This window comes from Microcebus murinus, chromosome 25, assembly GCF_040939455.1.
Source record: "Microcebus murinus isolate Inina chromosome 25, M.murinus_Inina_mat1.0, whole genome shotgun sequence".
Classification (NCBI taxonomy): Eukaryota; Metazoa; Chordata; class Mammalia; order Primates; family Cheirogaleidae; genus Microcebus; species Microcebus murinus.
In genome coordinates this window covers 19883113-19890125 of record NC_134128.1, presented here as the reverse complement: position 1 = coordinate 19890125, position 7013 = coordinate 19883113, and positions in this window count along the sequence as shown.

Sequence of the window (7013 nt, the reverse complement as noted above, 5' to 3'; positions counted from 1 at the left end):
GTGGATGAACCCAGAGGACATCTTGCTAAATGAAATAAGCTAGACATAGAAAAATACTATGAGTTCATGTAGAATCTAAAAGCTATTAACAGTTGCTGAATAAATAGAAACAGAAGAATGGTGGTTACCAGGGAAAGAGGGGAAGGAAATCAAATGTGGGTCAAAGCTCAGAAATTTGCAGTTATGAGGAATAAGTCTGTAGATCTAGCATACAACATGAAGAGTATAGTAAACATTGTGTACTGAAAATTGTATACTAAATATTTGCTAAGAGTAGCTCTTCGCAAACTATGCCAAGCAAAAGGTAACTGTAGGAGGTTGGTGGATATGCTGATTTGTTTGTACTAATTTCACAATGAGTATATCACAATCTTATTGTAAACCTTAAATATACACAATAAAAAGTAATGAGAAAATGATGCTCTAAATAGCAAGGTTAGAGACCAAGGAAAAAGTTATAATAACATTATCTAACGATACAAATCAAGACTATTATGCGTCACCTGAAGAACTCTGATTTTATGAATACTGCTTCTAAAACTTGCTAAATACTCAACGTAAGATGTATTCAAAACTCCATTTTTACCAAAAAGTGGAGAAAAATATGCAATAACATGAAAAATGCAGACATCAGTGATTAGTGCCCTGGTAAGGTACATGATATGGCAGAGGGCACACGTGTACCCTATAAGATTTGGGCACCTGGCGCTTTCATGATGTTCGTAAGATTCCATTAATCTGGGACATGCTGTGATATTCCACTAAGGGCAAATGCTACTTACTGAAACACATGCTCTTTACCAGTGAGAGAAATACCACCACAGACTTAGCAGTTTTCTTTGTATTGTGAAGGCAGCATCTACCATATTTGTGCAAAGTGCCCTGATCCATTTACTGAGTGACTCAAAGTCTTAAGTGCCCAGAAGGAGAGAGAACTTGGACTGAGGTGTGCAGATCATGACCTGGCAGATCCACTGGGGCTAGAGGTCTCCGTGGTAGATACAGTACTGTGCGAAGTCTCCAGTGATCTCCACTAAGTGAGTCGTGGCAGAGAACGCTGAGGCTCTGATCAGGGTGCTGTGTAACGTTGGAAAAGTCAATCTCTGGCATGTGACTGGCCCTAGTGGGCAGTGAGTGCCTAACCCTAACCGTGGGATGATACACATAATGAGTTGGGTAGGTGACATTCACCAAAGCACAAAGTTGGACAGGGACAGTCACAATCCATCCTCCAATGGAAATTACACATTCAGAGTTTGTCCCGGGTGGGTCCAGGTGGGCCCCAAAATTGTAAGAACAGGTGCCTCCGATACCCATATTGCCAACACCTGCTACCCCGATGGGTCCCCCTAACGCACAAGTACAGTCTCCTGGGACGTTCTTTAGCCAGCTCACAACCAAAAAGAAAACAATTTAGTTTTATTCCAAAAATAGCGTGTTAGCTCAACATGTTAGTAAAAGCAGAAAGGTCTGATACTGCATGACAGTCCTACTCGGGAAGGACCTGAAAGAACCACGATGAAAAAATCTTGTATTTGTAAAGCTAGGAGCAGTAGACACTCCTGGTCATTCCTTTTGCATGGATGGATGCGTAACCATCTGAGGTGAGATGATACCAGGTAGGAAAGGCTCAGGCACATGAACACAGCATATTCTTAGAAATGGCTGGCAAATTTTGAACTTTGAGTATTCCATATAAATTTGAGAATGAGCTTATAAAATGCCACATAATGTCTTTTTGGAAATTTGATTTCGTGTTTCCTTGTTAATCATTTCTGAGAGAAGAGCCAAAATCTCCAACTGTAACTTTGAATTTATCCTATTTTTTTTTCTTCTTCAGTTCTGCTGGTCTTGCTTTATAGTTTTTAAGGCGGTTATTAGTCACATATATAGGATTAAGTTTTCCTGTTGATTTTATTTTAGCAGAATGAAATGTCCCCTTTTATCTCTGCTAGTATTTCTTACCTTGAAATACACTTAGTTTTATATAAATTCATCCTTTACTTTCACGTGCTTCATGACTGTCATTTGCTTAAGCAGCAGTCCTCAAACTACAGCCCGTGGGACACATGCGACCCGCCTAGGACATTTATCCAGCCCACCGGGTGTTTTTTTTGCCTCCGCTGCCTGTCCTGCTTAGCAGCCAACTTGTCCTGGGCCCACAGTGCGCACTCTCCAAGGGTCTGAGGGACAGTGAACTGGTCCCCTGTTTAAAAAGTTTGAGGACCCCTGGGCCTTAATGTGTACACAGTATACTTTGGTCATCTTTGTCCTTTATACTTAGTTATACTTAGTTAATCTTTATATCTGCTTCTAAAAAATTTTTGTGTATAATAGATGTACATGTATTTTCAGAGTACATGTGATAATTCGATACATTGCTTGTACATGGTGGTTTCTGTATGTTTTACCTAGTTTTACATTTCCAGGTAGGAAGGAAAATCCCATAATGTTTTAATGTGCATGGCTAGAAGTTGAAGCCTCTGCAAAAAAAAGTTCCCTCTTCATGTCTCCTTGTAGAATTCTTTTTATTCCTTTTCTTTGGGATATGCTATGCTTCCTGAAGCTATGGCTTCAAAGTTGCTATGAAATAGCTGGGAAATTTTCATATATTGTCCCACCAAATATTCTATTTTATAGAGCAGGCTTAGTGTACATCCAAGCTATGAATTTTGGATCCAGACTCCATGAGTACCAATGTGTCATACTTTGATTAAAATTACTTTGCATTTATAGGCTAATTTGAAGAAAATTGGCCTCTGTGTAACTCATATATTCATATCCTGTTACATATTTCAATAAGATTTTACAACTTTTTCCAAAAATATTTTAAATCTTTTGTTAAATTTATTTCTCAAGGTTTCATATTTTATTCCCAGAGTCTCTGGTTTTCTACTATATTTTATATTTATTGCTAAGGTACAGGAATATTCTTGACCTATATTTATTCTGTATCAGTAACTTTAATGATCTGCGAATTATAACTGTTTATGTAGAGAGTCTTTTTAATTTTCTATATAAGTGAGCATATTATCTGAACAAGTTGAGTCTTTCTTTTCAAAATATATAGTTGTTTCTAGCTATTGTCTCCAAAAAAAATACTGAATAATGAGGATAATAACAGAAAGCACTGTTTCTGACTCAAATGGAAATGCTTCTGGGTCTCAACATTAAATATGAGGCTTGTTGTAAGTTTTGAGCAGATGATATTGGTTGTATTAAGCAACTGTTACGTTATCGGTATTTACGAAGCAGTATTTATGAATTGGTTTAAAGTGGATATAGATTATTCTATGCACTAGAGATACAACTGTTAATTCATTGGATGAAAATTGCTCACTTCTTCCTTTTGAGTGTTGAATCTTTCATCTATCCTCTGCCCTCTCTTCAAGATGGTACACAGATGTCACTTCTCCTTGGACCTCCATCTCTGGGACCTCAAGTCTCAATTGGGAATGTCCTCTACCTCCACATAACGTGTCATATACTTGTCACTGTTGCAGATGTCGGTTCACCTGTCCCTGTCTCCACTAGTCTGAGAGCAAATACCGAGTCTTGTTTCGAATTGTATCTCGAGTGACAAGGACAGGGCCTGGAACAAATCAGGTGCTGAATATTAATTGATTAGTTAACTGTTGACTGTGCTTTAGTGCTTCTAGGGCTGAGCTGAGGCATTTGATTAACTTTCAATCTAAAATTAGAATCACCTTGAGCTTTGATATAAGAAGTTGGGCCCATTTATGGCCACGATCAATAGAAATTTTATGTTGAGAAAAGTTGTTTAACGTGCCATTCTGGGACCCCTTTGTGAAAATCTCGGAGAGAAATTCCTCTGTAAATTCTCATGCCAAAGAGCTGTACTTCTCCTAAACAGGTGGTTTGTTTTTATCTTACGGACACTATGACACATACAGCTGATGGTATTTTTATTTCACATGGTTTGAGAAGCTTAGAACCAAAGTGCGGCTTTACCGCTACCAAGGGTATGTAATGTTATATAGTATCATTTTGTACATTAATTCCTGGTTTTCTTCATTTCTATCCTTATTGTTTCCCTGTTCCCCAAAAGATATTTCATATTGTCAAATTATATTTCCCTGTAAACTAATGTATACCCCTTTTTTTTATCCAAACAAGGTAAAATATATTCAAGGTAACATGTTATTGAGGTATTTCTCACCATTTCAATCGATTTTATTTACTTTATTAAGAGACAGTCTTGTTTTGTCACCCAGGTTGGAGTGTGTTGGGATAATCGTATTTTGCTGTAACCTCCAACTCCTGGGTTCAAGCAATCTTCCTGCCTCAGCTTCCCAAATAGTTGAGACTATAGACATGCACTGACATGCCTAGCTAGTTTTCTGGGGTTTTTTTTTGTTTGTTTGTTTGTTTTGTTGTTGTTGTTCTTCTTCTTACTTTTTTGAAGAGACAGACTCTTAATTTGCCCAGGCTGGTCTTGAACTCCTGTCCTCAAGCAATCCTCCCAATTCCAGCTTCCCAAAGTGCTGGGATTACAGGCCTGAGCTACCACACCTGGCTCAATCTATTTTGAATGCTAATGGCAGGTTTGTCTTTCAAGAATGCACATGTAATTACATCATGCTCCTGCTTAAAATACTTCAGTGGCTTCCCATTGCTTCTAGGGCAAAACAAAAACTCCTTAGGAAGTTGCACATGGCTCTTTATGGCAATTTTTTTAGCACCTTTTCTGCATATGATACTGACATGTCCATTTAAGCATATCAAGTCTGTAGTTTGACTGATCCATTTAGAAAATAAAAATAAATTCCTATGGCAATATACTGGCTTGCCTTGTCATCAAAATTCTAGAGTGAAACACTTTATTTTCACAATAGTGAGTATGGGAAGGGTTAGTTTTCTTTTGCTTTTTTTCCCCACAGTGATATGTATTGAATTCAATTTGGCAAGATAGAAATGCTAGAAAGTTTATGTCATATTGTAGAAAATGGGGAGAGAGAGAGCAAGAGAGCATAAAGATTTAACTATCAATTGTTCAACTTTTGTCTAAATAAAAAGTTTTTTAACATAGTATGTAACATAAGCCACTAACTAGATGACAAAGTTAACTTGGAGTCCAGAAGAATAGTGCCTGTAATCCCTGTGTTTGAAGTGGCTTTAAATTAAATGAAAGTGGTAATTATTTCAATGAAAAAAAAAAATGAAAGAATATTTTCAGGATTCAAATCTAATCTTACCCCACCTATCAATCTCTTGTTCTCGCTAGACCTAAAAGAGAGAGATTAGGTTAATTACGGTAAGTACACAAAAATCAGGGTTCGAGGGGGAAAAAAACTCTATTTGAAAAAGGACTTTCTCACCAATAGCTAGAAAAAAAAATCCCGAGTTCTAGAATGAAATGCTGTCTTCTTCGGCTAAAGTGCCAAAATAGCAAGTCATTTAATTCTGCCTTACTGACATCAGCAGGCAGAAGCTTTGTCAATGAACATTGTACAGTGCATCTGTTGGGCTAAGGAGGGCTGAGCTTCCTTATAAATGGTAAATATTCTAATTTGAGAAAACTGATAAGCAACAACTAACAGTAAGGTCCTGAAACAGGACAGAATTCTGCCAGTTCACATCACTATTGACAATTACAAAGAGTACCACCACTTGAAGGACATTGGGCATTTACACGTGTCTGTCTTCTGAGAGGTTTAAGGCACATTTAAGTGCACTTTAGAATCACTCACTTAGTTATCCACCAAGCATTTCCTCCACTTACTAGGTTTGCCATAAAAATCTTGCCCTTTGAAATTATATGCACGTGTTGTCCCTGCCAAAGTGCTAAGAGATCGTTATGTGTCACACACAGGTGCATTTGATGTCCTCCCCATCATGCCCCAGTTTTCTCTGCAGAAAGTCTTCTGATATGAAGCTTAAAATCCAATTGTATATATTCCAAATAGATGGTCAACTCCTTGACTAAGAAGCTGAAGCCTGTATTTTATCCCTCATGACTGATAACCTAAATTAAACTAAACCACGTTGCTATATAGGACCACAATAAGATGGTTAATAAGTTCTAGTTAAACGTACTTACCTTGTGATTAACACCATGAAATTCTACCTTTTGCAAAATTCTACCCTTTGCAGTTCACTTTTTCACCAATGCTATCGGGCAACTGAGCCCACTACTACAATAGAGTCTCTTTACTAGTAGCCTTCAATTTGCTAATCCCTATGGATATTTTCTAATCTTTCCTAGTCCAGGTGATAAATATTGAAAAGCTTCGCAGGATTTGATGCTCTGGTCTACTCCAAATCATTTTTTGCTTGAGTTTCTTTCATCCCATCCACCTTCCTTCCTTCCTTCCTCCTGTCACTGCTCAATCACTTGAGCTTCCTTCTGCGGCATTCCAAAAATAATTCTCTTATTTGCTGATACTCTCTTGAAAAGCTCAGCATTGTGTGGTTTACTAATGGTGCTCACCATCCTACTTTTCTATTGATATATTTCCTAAGAGCTGGGCCCAGATACTGCCCATCTCCTCTGCTTTGTCTGGCAGAGTTGGCAAATGCACTTGCTCCAAACTCAGTACTGGTTATCACCCACTACTCCCAAACAGCACCTTCCCTACAGCTCGCACACGACCTGCCTTACCACCGGCTTTGTTCACCCCTACTTTGTAGGGGTGAGGCGTCACCTCTACTTTGGAACACCGAATGTTTTCGATGGATCCTGTTCTCTGTAAGCCCTGTGTCGTTCTCGTCTCACCTCAGTCAGGATAGCAGTTGGTTATTTCCTTGGGCTCTCATCTTTGCTTCAACGTTCTCAAAACTCAATCTCTTACCAACCGATTTGTAAGGGAACTTTGCTTCTTGGCAGTATGTACTGCAAAAAAATACCAACAGCCATTTTTGCCAGGTAGTGGGCATTTCTGTAAAATGCTCTAGTTCTTTGTGTGTTTCTAAGTTGGGGTTCTCGGTCTCTATTTTCCATTTGGCTCGCAGCATCCTCTGCTCACATCTTGCATGTTCGTTGTGCCCTTCAG